The sequence below is a fragment of the Nicotiana tabacum genome, chromosome 15, assembly GCF_000715075.1.
Source record: "Nicotiana tabacum cultivar K326 chromosome 15, ASM71507v2, whole genome shotgun sequence".
Classification (NCBI taxonomy): Eukaryota; Viridiplantae; Streptophyta; class Magnoliopsida; order Solanales; family Solanaceae; genus Nicotiana; species Nicotiana tabacum.
In genome coordinates, this window is record NC_134094.1 from 44,158,465 (window position 1) to 44,179,698 (window position 21,234).

At 39.1% G+C, this 21,234-nt stretch overlaps 1 pseudogene; it reads right to left on the bottom strand.

The window, feature by feature from the left end:
* Positions 1-3,225: 3,225 nt before the first annotated feature.
* On the bottom strand, positions 3,226-7,847 carry LOC107812847 (cation/H(+) antiporter 28-like; annotated as a pseudogene).
* Positions 7,848-21,234: the final 13,387 nt, after the last annotated feature.

Genomic DNA, 21,234 nt, shown 5'->3' on the forward strand with positions numbered 1-21,234 from the left:
CAAATCAGGAAAACTCACAAATATACTGCCTTCTTATCAATTATTACGCACGACTTCATAAGAGTATTTTATAGAAATGCCGAGGCGTATGACCCGATCCATCATAATATTTTCGAACCATAGATACATCTATTGTATTGCCGAGGCGAACGGCCCGCTCCCATGAGAGTGTGGTACATAATCCTGCCGAGGCGTACGATCCGATCCATTATAGTGTGCGCACTGCCTAGGGTTGAATGGCACGAACCATAGATGTATCTACCTTGCCGAGGCAAACGGCCTGATCCCATTAGAATAATAAATTTTGACGGGTCCTCGACCCCACTCACGAATAGTCGTGTGAGTTATAGATTTTAAGGAAGCTTTTCGATGAGAACGCATAACGCGAGAGAATTTATTAAGGAGAGTACAATTAATCTGCGGCTTATCACGAAGCCCGTCAAATCTCTATAATAGCAAATCTATCACTCTACGCAAGTCTAGTCTCAAGTCGTAATGTAAAATAAAGGAATTTAATAGGCAAGAGACAACTCAAATAGTACAGTTATAGCATAGCGGGAACCTAAGTCTACCCGGACATAACATAAATCTAGTTACGTATGGACTCTCGTCACCTCGTATATACGTAGCCCCCGCAACAAGTAGCACATAACAAACACATCACCTAGGGGTAGTTTTCCTCTCACAGAGTTAGACAGGAGACTTACCTCGCTCCGAAGTTCCATAACCAACTCCAAAGCCTCTCTAACACCTCAAGCCAACGCCCGCCGATCCAAAACTATTCAAACAATATTCAAACCAATCAAAATATATTCTAATACTCATAATCAATCAATTTAAATAATTCTCAACTCTACTCGAAAAGTCGATAAAGTCAACCCTAGGGCCCACGTGCCCGGATTCCAAAAATATTTGAAGATAAACCTTACTTATAACACCACGAACTCAAATATATAATTTATTCTCAATTTCATGTCCAATTTCGTGGTCAAAATTCAAAAATACCCAATTCTAGGTTTTCTATCAAAATCTCAAATTTCTACTAATTCTCATGTTATAATCCACATATAAATTATTTATTTAACTTGTAATAGGTGTAAATCACTTACCTTGTGTTGCTTGCTGAAATTCTCATCAAATTCGGCCAACCCAAGTGAAAAATGAAAGAAGAAGGGCCAAATCCCGTTCTTAAATCAACTCTGCCTAGAAACATTTCGCATCTACAGGACAGTAGCCGCTTCTGCGGCTCCGCACCTGCGGAAATTCCCATCGCATGTGCGGTTTCCACTAACCCATCCAAGTCCGCTTCTGCGGACAAAGTCCGCTCCTGCGGTCTCGCTTCTGCGGAGGCGTGACCGCTCCTGCGGTCCCGCACCAATGGCCCAACCCCACTTATGCGGTGCCTTCTCCGCTTCTGCGAATGCGCATCTGCGCTCCCAGCTCTGCTTTTGCGGCCCTTCGCCCAGCTGGCCCCTTCCGTTTCTGCGGAGCATTCGCCGCATCTGCAGGCTCGCAGATGAGGACATAACCTTGCATGTGCGGCCATCCCTGCTCAGTCCAAATGCCGCTTCTGCGACCATGACGCCGCTTCTGCGGGCTCGCACCTGAGGCCTTTTCCACGCAGGTGCAATTGCACAAAATACCAACTGCTTCAGCATTTCCCCCAAGCCCAAACTCGATCCGTTTTCAATCCGATTCGCACCCGAGGCCCCCGGGACCCCATCCAAACATACTAACACATCCCAAAATACAATACGAACTTAGTCAGAGCCTTAAACCACATCAAGCAACATCAAAATCATGAATCGCGCCTCGAATCAAACTTATAAATTTTTAAATTTCCAAATTCTATATCTTTTGCCGAAACGTATCAAATCAATCCAGAATGACTTCAAATTTCGCACACAAGTCATAAATAACATAACGATACTATTCCAAAGTTCGGAACCCCAAACAGACATCGATAACATCAAAATCCACTTCAAACCAAACTTATGAAACTCTTAAACCTTTAAAATGCCAACCTTCCATAATAAGCGTAGAAATGCTCCCGGGTGATCTGATACTCAACCCAAACATACGCCCAAGTCCGAAATCATCATACAAACCTATTGGAATCTTAAAATCCCGATTCTGAGGTCGTTTACTCAAAAGCCAAACCTTAGTCAATTTTTCCAACTTAAAGCTTCCGAAATTAGAATTTTGTTTTCAAGTCAACTCTGAAATTCCCGAAATTCAATTACGTCCGCACGTACAAGTCATAATACCTGAAGAGAAGCTACTCAAGGACTCAAACCGCTTAACGACTCGCTAGAGATCAAAACGACCGGTCTGGTCATTACACCGTGTATAAGCTAAACTCTATATACTAAATCATCTATTGTATAAGTAAAGGATACAAACGAATAGATGTTCTATTTAAAACTTTATTAAAATTGAATAAATAATTGTTCCATAATAGATACTATATCCAAACCAAAATCGATGGTTAATGTAGTATATATCCCAACATCAGTATGCTGGAATAATTGTTATTTATAAAAGATTTTGAATTTCTATAAGCTACTTTCTGATACAACACTGAAATCGTATCATTACTACTGTAATGTGAAGAAAAGAGAGGAAGAATAAGAAAAAAAGAAGACACCATCCACTGAACATCTGAATTGTTTTCTCTTTTGACTCCCTCAAATTGCATATTTTTTTGCGCGAACTATTTGTTTTTGACATTCCTTTTAAATTTCTAAACATTGCGTTAAACCCCCCATCGTCCCCCTTTATTAAGTGGCCTTGGTATAATGATGATCTACATTAGTTTAGGGTGGTATGAAAAGCAAGATTATGAAATTCAGATATGACTTGGTAAGTTGTCAAAAGTTTGCATAATCTGATAAGCTGTGCAAATAAATTAATGTGAAACTTACGTTATTTGATTACAATATTGAATAATAAACGACGAGGTAATTACTGTGCCATCATTTAACTTGAAAGTTGTTAAAGTCTACCTATGTTTTGAAACTCTCTTGAGCTGTGAGTCATGTACCATCACTAAGCCATGCACGGCGATTCGATTAAGTTAATCGTAACACATGCTTAGTTTTATCTTGTTGATCTGTCATTCTTTTGCTCAAGGACGAGCTAGCGAGCTCTTAAATTTGGAGGAATTTGGTGGGAAGAAATCCTTATGGCGATCGACTACTATGTTATAACTTAAATATGTACATGTTACATGATTGAGAATTCATCATGCAGTCCATCTAATTCTCCTTTAAGGCTATGTTGTTGAATGATCAAAACTGAGGCAGTTACTGAGAAATCTGAAGCAGAAAGAATATCTCCAATAGGACCTAACTCTGGACACTCCTCCCAATCACTCATCCCTACTGTTAACACAGAATTTACCCTCCCACCACGTCCCACAATAAACAACCCATATTGCCCTTCTAATGACCTTAATGTGGAAAATGTTTGTCCAGAGTTGACAAGGTATTTCTCCACATAGGCAACACGTCCTCCAGCAACATGTTTATCGTAAAATTCCGCAAAGCACTCGTCATCAATCTTCATTTCTTCCAAATGTTCAGTGGTATTGGATTTTGCTCTACCAACTCTTGATGAGACACTATCTCCAGCAACCTCTACTAGAAACCTGATTACTGTCAGTTTTACTCCAGGGTGTCGCGCCACACGTCCTGCATACACAAGTGCTTCCCTGTCATCTTTGCCACCAATAAAGATCACTGCTGCATTTAGGGAAATAGATGATCTTGATATCACGGTTTTTTCGAGACCCCTGTCTACTAAGATCCCCACTGAACAAGGTGCATTCCGAAGAACCTACATGAAAATGTCATATGTCAAAAAACTGATTAATTTGCAATATCTAACAACCCGTACATATAAATGTTAAGACCCAAGATTATTTAGTATTACATGTCTTTGCTTTAAATGTGTTTTGCACACAGCTAATTAATGTAGATAGACGTCTTTCATTTAGTTCCACTAGAATAGAGATAAAGGATATCTTCTAGATGCTTATTAAGTTTGTTTGTTATTTTTCTCGGGCGAAACTGCCCTTTTAGCTGTGGTATGGAATTAGCTACAAGGTTTCATGTTTATTAGCTGTATTACTTACAATCATCGCAAGAAACAAAATTCTCGACTACATACTTAAAAAGTTTTAAAATGTGTTGACAAAGTGCATGGAGGAAGCTGCTTACTTATCAAAAGGCAATTCTTTTTCTTATGCTTATATGTATGTATGCATGTGAATGATGTATAATATGCATTCCAAATTAATCATCACAAAACCATTTCAGCAGACACACAACACTATGTCTTTCATTAGTTAACTATTCTACGATGTGATGATTCATCTTAGAAAGGTGTTCCATTTGTTTACTATGTTTATACCTAATTAATATTCAAAATGTTTGTGCAAGATGTCATGACTTTAAGAAAGAAAGAAATTAATAAGCAGTTGATATGTGTGGCATACCTTGCGATTGATATGGCGGAAGCCAGAATGACCCACATGGAGTCTTCCATCTTCCTCTTGATTCTTATGAAAAGGAAGTATAACAAGATGTACCAACAAGTCCTACGCAAGAATGCTTATATCTTGGTGCATATTATTGATCGTTGAAAGTGCCATCATTCTTTGTAAGTTAATTCCTTCACAATCCTCACTTAAATAAGCATGAACATCTTTGCTAATTTTTTCTCTCATTTCAACCACTGCAGGATCAGTTACTGTCACAGCATCAACTCCAACTCCAGCTCCAACTCCACGTCCTTGTGTTAATGTTGCTGCTATTTTATCAGTTAACTCAATCGTATCAGTTAAGTAAACCATGATTCCAGGATTTGCTGGCCCTCGAGAGATTTCCATGAAGTTAATTGCCGAGAAAACATTCTGAGGACTACGAATGCAGAGTAGTATTCGAAGCTCATTTGTCGGATTAAGCCATTGAAGTGCCATTTTTTGTGTTGGTGAGCGTTTCCTTGCACGTTCAATAATTTTTGCGACCACCACTGGGGTGTATATTATGGTAAGGAAAGTTACGAACACCAAAACAATACTTGTTGACATACTTATGATATTCATCTGCATTCAAAGGCAATATTACGCAAATATGAACCAAAAAAGATCAGTATAATCTTGGTGATAACATATGTATTGAGTTAATTTCATGCATGATTACCGAATTTTGTCTAGTAGAGCAATAAATTCAAAAGCTTTATTTTGCGTCAAATTAAAGTAACTGAACTTGACACAATATTTTATTTTTTATCCAATTAAGGTAAATGTACTTTACCCACTATGCAGTGAAGTCACACCAAAACTTTCCAATATAACGTCAAAACCCACCAATCAAGGTGACTTTACTGTTATAGTGAATAAAGTTTAGTTATTTTAATGTGACAAAAAATAGTTTAAAGCTTACTTAATATGAAAAAATAATTTACAACTTTACTGTTATAGTTGATAAAATTCAATGACAATATGTGGAATTAATTCACTAAGAAAAATAATAATGTTTGAATAAAATAATAATAATAATGAAGAAAAATATGTTAAGGACTTACGCGGTAGGCATTAATAGCTAAGTAGACTTGAAAATGGCCCTTGATATTGAGTAGCAACCCAGTGGCAACTGATTCTGGCCAATGAAATCCTAGCATCAACCCAGAAACAACAGAACCAAGTACTTTACCACCTGTAGCAATTAGGAAAGGAACGATTATTTTTGCCCATGTAGCAATCTTGCCAGCCTCAAATTCTGAAAGTTTAGCTTCTGTGCCAACCCAAAAGAAAAATAATGGATAGAATATGGTCCTAAAAATATAGTTAACTTTGCCAATCATCATTTTTGATATTCTCCCTTCTCTTGGCATAAAAAGCCCAACTAAGAATGCACTCAATACCTTGCTGAAACCAACAATAGGGGACATGCTACAAATTGAGATGATAAAAGCAAGTGCCACAACTAAATGTGAACCTTTCATTGGTTTTCCTTCAGGATTTTCATTATTCACCCATTTCATAACTGAAGGAACTACCTTTGATGCTAACAGCGTTTGAAACACCAAAATAGCCATCATCTTTAGTATCTCTTACACACTTCGATTCTGAAAGTTATTATCCGGATCGAAAATGAGAAATCCAATGGTGATTAATAATATCGAGACAACATCAGAATGTATTCCGGCTTCAACAATAAATCGACCTATGTCTGATTTTCCAATTTTGAGGTCAGTGATTAATCGAGTTAATAAGGGAGAATCTGTTCCAGCAAGAACGATTGCTAAACATGAACTGAATACAGCATTTGGTTGTTTAGAAATGTGCAGAAGTGGAGTCACGAGGCAAGCAAAGACAAATGTAGTAAGCACTCCAGAATATGCAACTTTTGCCTCTGGGAGTGTCAATTGGAGGAATATATTGGGATCGATTTCTAACCCCACAACAAACATGTGACACACCATAATTGCGTCCACAATATAGTTCAAAGTTTGTTGTACTTCGTTGTCGTTTAAGAACCTGTTCCGCACGAATTCAAGATTGCTAAGTAGCAACCCTACCTGCATAAAAAGAATATTAGATGTCATTATTTTGGGATCAATCACAATTGGGAAAAAAATCGGAGTCACGTATATCATTAGAAAATTCTTTAAAAAGATATGCAAAATTTTATTAGGATGGAATAATTAAGCAGTTTGAGAATGAACAAATCTTAACTCTTCCTAAAAAGGGAGTATATCAAGTGCTATTGTTTCATGGCGGCCACTGACTCAGCAAGTCGCATCACAGCTAAGGCCAGGGGATTTGATCAAGGGTTTCAAACGCACTCAAGCAATTGGTATCTGATTAAGAGATAGAAAGCATAGATTCACGATGCTTACTTGCTGAAAGAAAAAAGGAATTGACCGATCATGAATTATATCACGTATTTAAACCTAACTAATTTCAGTTCATAATGAATGAACTCCGGGATGAAGAAAACATATCCCCTCCCTTTTATCCCAGACTCGATCGTCCATGTCACGCACTACTGTGTGTATGGGACTAGGGTCTGATACCATCCACCATTATAGTCCCACTACTAGGGCCGAGTAACACCCAATGCGTGCAAGGTTTTGTGATAATGTCCCTCAAAGGGAAGCGAAAATCAACTCTGATCTATTAAAACTACTCACTGTCATACTTTTCATTTATGGGTTGTAACAAACTATCATGAAATGTATCATAAGTTAACATTGTCGCATTCGCCTGCTTTTATTCTGTCACCCTTTATGAAAGGTCAAAACGACACAATAGGTATTGCGATATGAAAGGCTTACATGGAGAAATCGAAGAAACATGTATCACATGTGTAAAATCTAAGAAGTCTCACATTATATTCTACCATAACGGGCATTCAAGAATCGGCACATGAAATTTTAATGTAACAGTTACATGACATAGAAGATCAAAAGGTTAGGGGGCAGAGAGAGTCTTACAATGGATTCTGCAATTATACGAGGTTGGGAAAGAGGGCGAAGCAGAAGGTGGACACAGTTGCACAAGAACATGGCTAAGAAGAAACCTAAGAGGTAAACAGACATAGATGCAATTCTAATGGTAATCTGATTCTGGCATTCCACTTTCGTGTCGTTCTTCTTTAAGAAATCCATTTCTTTCTTCTTATCCTTTTGCAGATAAAATCTTCTAATCTCTGTTGGATTTAGTTCAATTGGTAGATCAATCAAATTCTTTCCCAATTGACATACACATTCGCAGAAAGAGAACAATGAATGCAGAGCTACGTCCTATATTGAAAAGAACATTCCTCAAGAGGCGGGGGTCCTCTTACTCCCATTCTTAACTAATCACGTGGGTTAAGGCGGTTAATATATCTCCTAATTACCAGCAAGTAGCAAATGCAACCATCTTATTTTCTTAATATATGTAAAAACCTTAACAACCTTTGGAATCATACTACTTGTGATTTCTTATATATAGATGTCACGATAAATAAGTCCTATGACAATTTCGTTATTAAATAGAACTACTAAGCTTAATTGTTTTTCAATGTTAGTCCTAGATTATTGGTAAAATACATAAAGAGTCCCCAAAAGTTGACACAAATTTTCATTTCAACAACTTAATTAAGTTCAAGAGTTACTTGACTCCTTAAGCTTTACCAGCTCTATTAAGTTGCTATTTGTTACTTCTCGCAATAGTATTGCGACGCAAGGGTACCGTTCGGAAACTTAGGTATAAATATAAGATCCACATAATTGCATGTAGATCTTATTAGAATTTAATATTTTACAACTTTAGCATTCATCACTTATACATTAATTTTCACGTCAATGAATGATTAACCAGACTAAATAATAAATGGAATAAATATCTTCATTCTATTCCATTGTAAAGATACTGAAAATAAGATTAAAATCATAGATACTATGAACTTAATTAATAGTTAATTTATCCACATCGAGCTATTGCTAACAATGTGAATAAATTAACATGCGATTATATCTATATAAGATAACAATGAATACTTAAAAACAAAACCACGATTATACTAGTTGAATTACTAGAAAACTATTGAAGAAGTAGATCTGTTGGCCCTATTAATTAACACCAGAGGTCAGTTTTGGAGCCCTGATTTAAAATGGGAAAGAACTAGCTATTGAATTATTAGATTACCTAGTAGGAACCATACGACGAGCTTTCCCCATCTCCACAAGGAACCAAGGCACTTCCTAGGGTGCGAAATGGGAATTCAATACCATACACCATTGACAAAGAAAAGAAGCGAGAGAAGCTCCAACATCTCTCTAAACATATTAAAACTAGAAAGTACCACGTTAGTAAGTTACTATAAGAAGTAGTTATTATTATGAGATAATAGTTCCCCCTTAGGTTATGTGACTAAGTGTTTAACCTAGATGTTTATAGTTTGATATTATTTTGAAGTGTATAGAAAGTTTGGGGTTAGATATTCCAATTTCGTTTAAGACAGAAGAAATTTCTCTAAGTGTGATCCATGTACATAGTTCAAAAAAATGATAGTATGCGATTATATAATAGGGTCGGATGGTGAGGAAAATTAGGAATAACCTTATGCTTCACTTTAGTTATTCAAAGAAGAACAAGAAAACATGATGCTAGCAGGTGGTTAGTAAAAGAATGTAAGTAAGTTTCGAGTAGATACAGTGAATTAGTAATTTTGTAGATCTAGTAGAGGTACGATTTGAAATACTTAGCCAGATTAACACCAGTGAGTGGGTAACAGTTTGAAACACCGAATGTGTGTTAGAACCCAAAGAGTTTAAGTTAAATCCAAAGTACAGTGATAGTGGGAAAAAATCAGCTAGGTAGTGAGAGAGCAAACTACAGAGGAATAGCCTTTAAGATTTATCGAAAAGGGATTTCTCCAAGATTGATAGTGTGAGCAGAGTTAAATCATTAAGATTATGTATGGTAGTTATGAATACATTAGCTTTCCGTTTATGTAATTAGTTTAGTTTTTCCTAGTAACAAAGATTGCTCAAAAATAAGTCAAAAAATGAGTTGCCATTGACTTAAAGTGCAAAGAATTTTCGAAGTTAAGGAAAGTTGTTCAGATCTCAACAAAAGAGAAGGATCCGCAAGTACAATACCTTAACCTTTGGTCTATGGGGGAGATGTAAAAATCATCAGTAAGTCCAGTTGGAGATTTGAAACTCAAATAGTTAATATGGGATACAAAAATAAACAATTAAGTTCAGTAATGATGGAAAAATAATATAATTACCATAAGGAATGTGTTCTAGCATGTGTAAGAAATACGAAGTGAGTAGAATGATCATCGAGCTTAGTTATTGTTGATAAAACGATCACAGAAAAACTATAAAATCATACCAAATTATGTGTCACGAGGGTAGTGCCATTGCACGAGACTCTAATATTCGGAGTACTGGTGAAAGATTTAGATCGCAACTATACTATAAGTGTTTTCAATAAGTCTCTTAAAAAGATAATCATGTATGGGAAGTAAATCTCATGATTGAGGCAAACAAGAGCACTATGGTGAAAGAAGTTCACCGCTAGCCAAGATCACCGAAGATGTTGGGGTTGTTATCCAGAACAAGACATGCTCATCCTTAGTAGCCGAAGTGAAGGAGAAATAATTTGATTATCCCTACTTGTTGCAGCTGAAGGAGGGGATTCACAAGCATAAGATGATGACTTTTGAAAAAGGGGGAGATAATGGTACTTTCAGGTACCAAGACGGATTGTGTGTTCCATACATATATGGACTTAGAGAGGGAGGATCATGTTAGAAGCCCATAATTCTAGGTATTCTACCCACCCAGGTTCCCCAAAGAGGTATCATGATCTCAAGGAGATTTATTAGTGAAACGACATGAAAACGAATGTCGCAGACTTTGTGGCCAAATGTCTAAATTGTCAGGAAGTAAAAGTTGAGCCGCAAAAAGCCAGTATTTTACAACAGAATACACATATTATTTAGTGGATATGGTAATTATGGTCTTTATAATAGGATTATCTCGCTCTTTTTGAAAGCATGATTTGATTGGCTTATTGTAGATCGACTTACCTAGTCAGCGTACTTCTTGCCAGTAGAGACCAATGATTCAGCATAAGATTATGTGAAGTTGTGCATTTAGGAGATCGTTTGATTGCACGGGACTCCGTTGTCCATAATTTCATATCGTGGTGCTCACTTTACAACAAATTTTTAGAAGCCCTTTCAAAAAGGATTAAGCACAAGAGTAAACCTCATCGTAGTTTTTCATCCTCAGACAGATGGCTAGGAAGAATGCACTATTCAGACACTTGAGGATATGTCCATGAATTTAAAGATAATTGGGATGATCACATACCTCTCATTGAGTTTTCTTATAATAATAGCTACCACTCTAGTATCAAGATGGCACCGTATGAAGCTCTATATGGGCGAAGGTGTAGATCACCAATTGGTTGTTTCAAAGTTGGCAAAGCGGAGTTGTTGGGACTCGATTTGGTCTATCAGGCTATGGAGAAAGTCAAGTTGATTCAAGAGCATTTGAAGACAACTCAGAGTCACCAAAAGTCCTATTCGAACGTACGGCATAGAGACTTAGAGTTTCAAGTTGATGATTGGGTGTTTCTGAAAGTCTCGCCTATGAAAGGCATTATGAGATTTGGGAAGAAGGGGAAGCATAGTCCCCGCTATATTGGGCCATATACAATCCTTTGAAGGATTGGGCAGGTGGCTTATGAGTTAGAATTACCACAAGAATTAATTGTTCTACACCAGTGTTTCATGTGTCAATGTTAAAACAATTCATAGGAGACCCGTCTCTTATGTTTCCTATAGAGATTATAGGGGTAAAAGATAGTCTGACTTACGAAGAAATTCCAGTGACTATTCTTGATCGTCAAATCCGCAAGCTCAGAACTAAAGAAATTGCTTCAGTGAAAGTGCTTTGAAGGAATCAAAAGGTTGAAGAGGCTACGTGGGAAGCCAAAGAGGATATGAAGTCAAAATATCTCCATCTCTTTGAAGAGCAAGTGGAAAATGTAGAAGGTAACTAAAATTCTCATTCAGAACTTAAATTATAATCTCAATATCTTTCAATATTCAGTCAACTCATTATTCAGTCAGTTCAGTAGCCATTCAGTTCAGTACCTAGTCAGTTTAGTATCTCAGCATTTCAGTAATCATATATTCATTCATTTTAGTATGCATATGTTCATGACGGTTAAGCTTTCACATGTTTCCATCAGTCCTTTTTAAGCTCCAGCGTTAGTCGTAGTTACAATAAGGACAATCATTCGAGGATGAATGATCCCAAGGAGCAGATAATGTAACTCTCCATAAATTCTAATTAGTTGTGGATGAGTTAAATGGGTATTAATGTGACCTTTTAGACATATGAAGTCCTATCGGGATGAGTATGGGTGGAAACAGTTATTTTGGAATCAAGACCGAGTGTGAGGTGCATAAAATTAAATAGAATCGACTAATTTTAGGGGAGATTCGTCTAATAGCCTTAGACAGTGCAAGGACATGAAAACTCACAGCCTTAGACAGTGCAAGGCATTGTCCAGGGTATTAACCTTAGCGCCCCTGACAGTTCAAGGTCGTGTAGTTTTGGCGCCTCTAATGACGCCTTGCACTGTTATTTTGGCGCCTCTGATGATGTCCCGCGCTTACGATGTTCATTCGAGGTACTTTTATTTCCTTCTCAAGTTTTGGGACATGTAAACTTATTTAAAAGCCCTACATAATCCACCACACCCCAAAAACACGAAAACTTACTCTAGGGGAAGCTCCCAAGAACCTAACTCCCCCAAGGTGCCACCATCATCCAAGGTATGTTCTAACGATCATTCTAAGTTAATTTCTATTCTCCAACACCTTATTAACATGGGTAAATTCTTCAAATCATTAGATATTTAATCTAGACATCACTGTTGATAAAAGAAACCCTAGAACTCGAATTCAAGAGAATTGAACTTCAAAAAGGTAATTCTTCTACTACCTAATCATTTATAACTATGAATTGATGAGTTTTTGAGAGAATAGTAGATGGGTTTGACAAAGAGAATCATATGAGCTATGCTAGGGTTTTGGGTTGTTTACTTAAGATTGTCATAATCATTTGCGTGATAAGAAATGGTGTTAGTTATATCTATTTGGGATTATAGAATCACCTAAAAGTAGTAAAATGAGAATTGGGTGAAGAAAACACCATTAATGAGGGCAACGAGGCTTTACACCCAAAAGGTATTTGATAAAATTCCTATGTTACCAAAACATGAGCCATAGCGCTAATATTTTTCCTCTTGATATATATTGCCATATATTATCATGAAAGAGATGACAATCATTGTGATATGCTTAAAAAGGGGCAGAGTTAAGGTATGTGAGGCTAACACTCTTTACGTTTGGGAATGTTTATGATTTTCCCTACATCCCATTCTTTATGACTATTACGAGCTCCCTCAGAAAGTAATTATGCCTTACTTCCATGAATAGTTGTAGAACTTCTATTCTCTAGATGGCATAGTTTCATAATTCGTTCAATATCCTATGAGTCTCAGTTATGACAAATCGGTTTTTTTTGAATACATGTCTCAGTCTAGTTCTATTTAGCATTCCAGTATCATGTAGCTCAGTATGGTTCAATATTCCAGTATCATGTATTTCAGTATGATTCTTATTTCATGATTCTAAATCCCTGAATATTGAACACATGTATTTGGGCCTGAGGCCATAGCTTATGCTTTATGCATATTTGGGCCTAAGGCCATAGTTTTTGCTTTATGCATATTTGGGCATGAGGCCGTAGTTTATGCTATATGCATCTTCGGGCTTGAGACCGTAGTTATGTATATGTATACTTGGGCTCAAGACCGTAGCTTGTGCGTATATATATTGGGCCTGAGGCCGTAGCTTATATATTTAGATAAAGAGGCGGTTCATTATACAGAAGAGGGAGTATCCATATCCTTACTTCCTTTGTTCTATTCAGTTATCAGTTATCAGTTATCAGTTCTCAGTTATTAGTTCAGTTTTAGTTTTAGAATTCACAATTATTTCTTTTTATTATTTTACATACCAGTGCAATTCAAATATACTGACTTCCCTTTTGCCCGGGGCTTGCCTCTCACGATGCAGGTAACGATTTATAGGTTGACGACTCAGAGCGCTAGGATTCTCGTCCCAGCTAATTGGTGAGCCCCAGTTTTTTGGGGCATTATCATTACTTTATAGTCTTTCAGTATTTGCAGACAGTCAGTGTATTTCAATACTTCATTAGAGGCTTCATATACTAGAGTAACAGTTAGACAGAGTCGGAGTCTTTTCATGTTAAGCAATATTGGCTACATATATATTTCAGACTTATATTAGTGTTTTCGCACTTTGATTTAAATCATTCAGACTTCTAGTATATCAGCATGTATTATTTTATCTTCCGTATTCAATATGTTATGATATCACATGTTAATTCAGTCAGCCAATTGGTTCGCTCGGTCACATGTAGTCAAGCACTAGGTGTCGTGTTACGTCCAGGCCCAGGTTCGGGGCGTGACAGTTTCTAAGAATGATTCCTCTCAAACGTGTTGTCAAAATAGGAGCTTACAATATCAAGAATGTGTTCATCGATTTTGACTTGGAGGAATATCACAAAAGTGTTTATGGCAAGTCTCATCTCATAATTGGTGGCATGCAAATGAAATTACAAAAATGGACTACAGATTTTAAGCCTGAAGTAAAAACAACTATATGTAACATCCCGATAGTTAGTTTTATGTATTTTTACCCCGTTCCCCTTTCGATGCATCACACATAGGTATTTTTGGTTTTATGACTTGTGGGGTCGGTTAGTTTCGTTCCGAGAAAGTTTTGGGTTGATTTTGGACCCTTTGGTTCTTCACCTAGAAGCCTAAGTTAGAAATGTTGACCAAACTTTGACATTTGTGAAAACAACCTCGAGATGGTGTTTTTATGGCTCTGATATGTTCGTATCATAATTTTGGACTTGGGCGTATGCCCGGAATCGAATTTGGAGGTCCGTAGGTTGATTCGTATTGTTTTGCCAAAAATTGACAATTTGACATTTAGAAGTTTGACCGTAGGTTGCCTTTTGGCTATCAGGTTCAACATTTTATTTTGGAAATGGAATAGGTCCTATATGCTATTTAGAAATTGTCTACAAAATTTGGCATCATTTGGAGTTGATTTGATAGGATTCAGACGCTTGGTTGCAATTCTAGAAGTTCTTGAACTTTTCTTTGAAATTCGTGCGTTTTGATGTTCGATTCGTAGTTCTAGGTGTTAGTTTTGTGTTTTTATTGCGCGACCAAGTTCATATGTTATTTTTAGACTTGTGTGGATGTTTAGTTTGGAGCCTTGAGGGCTCGGGTGAGTTTCGAATGTGCCACGGAATGGTTTTGAATTGATGCCTCTGGTGTCGCAATTGTGAACAACAGAGTCGTAATTGCGACCTTAGCAGGGGGATCTCAGGTATCGCAGTACCGATGCCTGGGTCGCAATTACGAAGTTGGGGGATCTCAGGTATCGCAGTTGCGATGCCTGGGTCGCAATTGGGAAGTTGAACTGGGTTAGGGTAGTTTTGCATTTGCGACATTTTTGTCGCATTTTTGAGGGAAGCAGGCTTCGCAATTGCGAAGCCCATGTCACATTTGCGTCTTCCCACATAGATTGTCAGTGCCGCATTTGAGTCTACTGGATCGGTACGAAGACGTCTGTACTTATCTTCGAGAAGCTACAAAACTGTTAGGAAATTCCACTTCTTTGATTCCTTATTGTGCGAAATTGTTAACTTTGAAAATCTAAATTCTTGTCTTTCTATTCTCTCACAGATGGTAAGGACACACACTGCTGGAATCGATGAACAGAAACCCACACCCCCTGCTAAAGTCGTACGAGGATGGGGTTGGGGCCGGGGCTAGGTCGGGGCAGAGGCCGAGGAGGGGCACGTGGTGCAGCCAAAGCACCTTCCCGAGAAGCGGCTGATGAGTCACCAGTATCTCCGATTGAGGGATAGGAACCCGAGACGCCTGTTGTTTCCCCTTGACTTTATGAGACCCTAGCATAGTTCTTGAGCATGTTCGGTACTCTAGCTTAGGCGGGGTTGATTCCACTTGCACCAGTCACATCTCAGGCAGGAGTAGGAGCACATACTCCCGCGACTCATACCCCAGAGCAGTAGGTCTACATAGATCAGGTTCCGGGCATTATGCCAGCGTAGCCCATTATACCAGTTCAGCTTGAGGTCAGGCCAGCGCATCTGAGGAGGAGCAAAGGAGACTTGAGAGGTTCTAGAAGTATGATCCCCCTACTTTCAGTGGTGAAATTACCGAGGATGCGCAGAGTTTTCTAAAGTGCCATAGTATTCTCTGCACCACGTGTATTATGGAGGTGAGCGGAGTCGCTTTTACCACATTTTAATTGTCAGGAGCAGTGTATCAGTGGTGGTAAATCCTACGAGGGGGTAGACCGGTTGATGCAGTCTCACTTACTTGGGCTCAATTTTTAGAGATATTTTTGAGAGAGTTTGTTCCCTAGACCCTTCGGGATGTATGGCACACAGAGTTTGAGCAGCAACATCAGGGGACTATGACAGTGTGAGAGTATATTATCAGATTCAGTGAGTTGTCCCGACATAAACCTACCTTGATTCTACAATCAGAGAGTGAGTCCACAGATTCATGGGCTCAACTATGGTATTAGATTCAGCATAGTTTGGGAGTTAGAGACAGATACTCTGTATCAGTAGGTGGTAGAGATTGCGCGGAGGTCAGAGGGTATGCGGGGCCATGAGAGAGAGGATAGGGGAGCCAAGAGGCCTCAAGATTCTAGAGGATATAGTGTTGCCTGCACACCAGTTGCGGCCCATCATAGTAGGGGCTATGTGAGCCGCCTAGTTCAGCTTCTAGCAGTGCTACGGCTACTCCGAGGTCTCAGGTTGCCCATTTTTCTCAGCCACTATCCAGTGCACCTCCTACACGGGGTGCCTTCAGCGGTCAATCTAACCGACCAGGCCTGGGTCAATTTTAGCAGCCACACCCACCGAGAGCTTGCTTTGAGTATGGTGATACCAAACATATGGTGAGGGATGCCCCAGACTCAGGAGGGGTGCACCTCCACAGACTACACAGGCTCCACGTATTCCACAGGGTCCACAGATTTCATAGGCCATGGTTGCTGCTCTAGTTGTCGCTCCACCTGCCCCACCAACTAGGGGTGGAGGTCAAGCGGGTGGAGGTCACCCTAGATGGGGAGGCCAGGCCAGATTCTATGCTTTTTCGGGTAGAACGTAGGCGGTCACATCAGACGCAGTCATCAAAGGTATTGTTCCAGTTTGTCATAGAGATGCATCAGTCTTATTTGATCCAGTCTCCACTTACTCATATGTGTCATCTTACTATGCTCTGTATTTGGATATATCTTATAATTCTTTGAGTTCTCTTGTATATGTGTCCACACCTGTGGAAGATTCTATTATTGTGGATCGTGTGTACTAGTCGTGTTTAGTTGTTATTGGTGGTTTTGAGACCATGGTTGATCTATTGTTACTCAATATGGTAGACTTTGATGTGATCTTGGACATGGACTGGTTGTCACCCTATCATGCTATTTTGGATTGTAATGCCAAGACTGTGACATTGGCTATGCTAGGTTTGTCGCGATTGGAATGGAAGGGTATATTGGATTATATTCCTAGCAGGGTTGTGTCCTTTCTTAAGACACAGACAATGGTTGAGAAGGGGTTTAGCCTTTGGGAGAGATGTTAGTACCGATACTCTTACCGTTGAGTCAATTTCGGTAGTGAGAGATTTCCCGGATGTATTTCCAGCTGATCTTCCAGGCATGCCACCCGATAGAGATATTGATTTTGTATTGATTTGTTGCTAGGCACTCAGCCCATATCTATTTCACCGTATCATATGGCACCTGTGGAGTTGAAGGAGTTGAAAGAGAAACTTCATGTGTTGCTTGATAAGGGTTTTATCCGGCCTAGTATTTCACCTTGGGGTGCTTCGCTTTTGTTTATGAAGAAGAAAGATGGATCTATGAGGATATGCATTGATTATAGGCAGCTAAACAAGGTTATAGTGAAGAGCAAGTACCCATTACCGTGCATTGATGAGTTATTTTACTAGCTTCAGAGTGTTCTCGAAGACTGATTTGCGGCTAGGGTATCATCAGCTGAAGATCCTTGATTCGGATATCTTGAAGACCGCTTTTAGGACTCGGTATGGTCACTGCGAGTTCCTTGTGATGTCATTTGGATTGAACAATGCCCCAACAATATTTATACACCTGATGAACATTGTATTCCATCCATATCTTGACTCATTCGTCATTGTGTTTGATGACATCTTGGTATATTCTCGCAGCCAGAAGGATTATGAGCAGCATTTGAGGATCGTGCTCCAGACCTTGAAGGAGAAGAAGTAATATGCGAAATTCTCCAAGTGTAAATTCTAACTTGATTCAATGGCGTTTTCATGGGGCATGTGGTGTCCAGTGAGGGTATCAAGGTAGATCCAAAGAAGATTGAGGCAGTTCAGAGTTGGCCCAAACCGTCTTCAGCTACTGAGATTCGGAGTTTCCTTGGTCTGGCCAGATATTATCGCCATTTTGTAGTTAAAGTGTGAAAGATGATACAATTACAAAACGTTTAGTTCTACCTTCCCAAAACAGGATACAACCCACACTATGTCTACGGAGCCTCTAACATAAACAAAAGGGCAACAAGGCCCCGGCTAAACCTCAAAACACTCTGTACATGGAACAAGAGATATAGGAGCCTGGAATGAAGTGGGGCTCACCAAGTCAGCTGAGGAGAGGGTGTGCTGCTATCACTGATCAATACCACCTACTATGGAACTACCTGCATCCATTAAAGATGCAGCGCCCCCGACAAAAGGGACGTTAGTACATGTCGAATAGTACTAGTACGAAAACCAAACACCTATGCAAGGACTTGGAAATACAACATGGATATGATGAATCATGGTGACAATAAGAGGATTAGTTAGCCGTTAAAGCCATAGCAAATTTATTAAGAGCTTTCAGTAACATTTATAAATTCATAAGTCGGGGATCCTCTACAACTACCTTTATAAAAAGCGGCCCTGCCGCCTCACCCCAACGTATGCGGGTGGAGGTGCAATCACAATACCAGAAACTCTACACAAAGCGGCCCTGTCGCCTCACCCCGATGTATGTAGGTGGAGGTGCATTCACAATGCCACAAACTTTACGCAAAGCGGCCCTGCCGCCTCACCCCGATGTATGCGGGTGGAGGTGTATTCACAATTCCACAACTCCACACAAAGCGGTCCTACCGCCTCACCCTAATATATGCAGATGGAGGTGCATTCACAGTGCCACACTTCGGATTCCCAAAACGATAATAGTTTATACAAGAGAGTTCCCTTTTAAATCAACCATTTGGCACATTTGGCCTTAGCAAGTGTAAGTTCACAAGGTCTCATCATATGATAAATAAGTGTTTAATCACATTGATTTCATACAAGATCATCTTCCCAAAAGAGGGTATAACATAATTAAGTCAATAATAGAGAATCATTAACACACGAGGGTTCTAACATGTTATGCCAATCGGAAATCAATTTTACTAGTTTGAATACCCCACATCAATAGTGTTTCAAGTTCGACTACACATGATAGAATTTTACAAGGATTCGGGAATTCCGATACTAGAAAAAGAGTTTAGCATTCATACCTCGCTTTGAGATTTCCTTAATTCACTACACAGTTCCGAAAATCCTGGCAACTTTGATCTATTTAGAGACATAGCAAAATTGAACACAATTTACAAAGATATTCATGGTTTTAGCTCATTTGAGCATTTTATCAAACACTAGGTGTGCAAATTTGATTGCAAGGTTCTTCCACAAGGTTTCCTTCACTCCACAACTAATTCAAAACCAAGAGTTTACTCATACTAGGTCAATTACCTCCCCACCATCCTCATAGCTACATGCATGCATAAATAACAGCTCTCATACCCAAGAATCATATTTTCAATTACCCATCTTCTACCTAAACTCGAAATTGAAGACTAGGGTTAGAACCTTACCTCTTGGATGAAGACCTTCTGAGTTTTCCTTGTGAGTTCTCCAAGTCTTGATCAAGGATTGATGAACAATTAGCCTAGGGTTTCCTCCTCTCTCTAGAACACTCTCACTTCTTTCTAAAATATCAGATTTCTGCATTCAAAATGAGCACCAAGTGCTTTTAATCAAAATAGGGTCGGGTAAAAAATTTTAGAAAAATGAAGCCCCGACACAAATCTGCGAGAGCATATGCGACCGCATAACGCATTTGCGGTCCGTGAAATGGACCGCATAATGGCCCTTCTGAATTGGGCACTCCTGCCTCACTCTGTGACCGGTCTGCGGTCCGCAGACCTATTTTGCGGTCGCCTAATGCGCCGCATAACTTTCCTCCAGAAATTTTTATGTTGGGTCCAAAAATTTGCCTAGATTTCTGCTTCAGTCTGCGGCAGATCTGCAGTCTGCAAATCAGTTCTGCGATCGCAGAATGGGTAGCAGAAAATGCCTTGCACGTCTAAAACTTTTCTTCAACTCCCCAATGCACTGTTCAATCCAAAAAGTCCGAAACCCCGGGTTTTAGGTAAATATTTTATGGGGCCTTACATCCTCCCCCGCTTAGGATCATTCATCCTCGAATGAGGGTCAAAATTCACCATTAGCACCCAATGTGACTCAGCTGCTATAACACACACTAGCAATTTCAATTTTGACTAACTCCCTAAATTCCCAAAAAGTTTGCCAGAGTCTCCCCTGTAATTGGGGCCTATCCACCTGCCAAAGAATTCCAAAATCATTCCTAACAACATAACCACAACACAACGATATAAAATAACAGGGAAACAACACCGGCCATAATGCCATTGAACATTACATTACCAAGGAGAAGCAACCTCAACATAAGTCGTACAGGGCAAACATAGTTTATAGAAAGTTAGCTTTCAACATCATGGACACAATTACATAGCTATTCAAATAAATTACGATGCTTCTTCTTCATCTCCTCCTCGGCTTCCCAGGTGGCCTCTTCGTCTTGTTGGCTTCGCCATAACACTTTCACTGAGGTAATTTTTTTATTCCTCAACTTTTGAACTTGCCTATCAAGAATGACAACTGAAATTTCTTCATACGTCAATTCTTCATTAACCTCAATAGTCTCAACGGGAACAATAAGCGACAGATCTCCAACCACCTTCTTCAACATGGATACATGAAATACCGGGTGCACTAAAGACATCTCTGGAGGTAGTTCTAGCCTGTAAGTCACCTGGCCAATCCTATGAATAATTTTGTACAGTCCGACATACCTCGGACTCAATTTCCCTTTCTTATCAAATCGCATTACACCCTTCATAGGGGAAACCTTCAAGAATACCCAATCATCTTCTTTGAACTCTATATCCCTGTGACGCACATCCGAATAGGACTTTTGATAACTCTGAGCAGTTTTCAACCGTTATGTAATGATCTTAACCTTCTCTATAGCCTGATGCATGAGATCTGGTCCTATCAACTCCGCTTCCCCAATCTCGAACCACCCAATGGGAGATCTACATCTCCTACCATATAGAGCCTCAAACGGTGCCATTTGAATGCTACCATGATAACTATTATTGTAGGCAAATTCTATG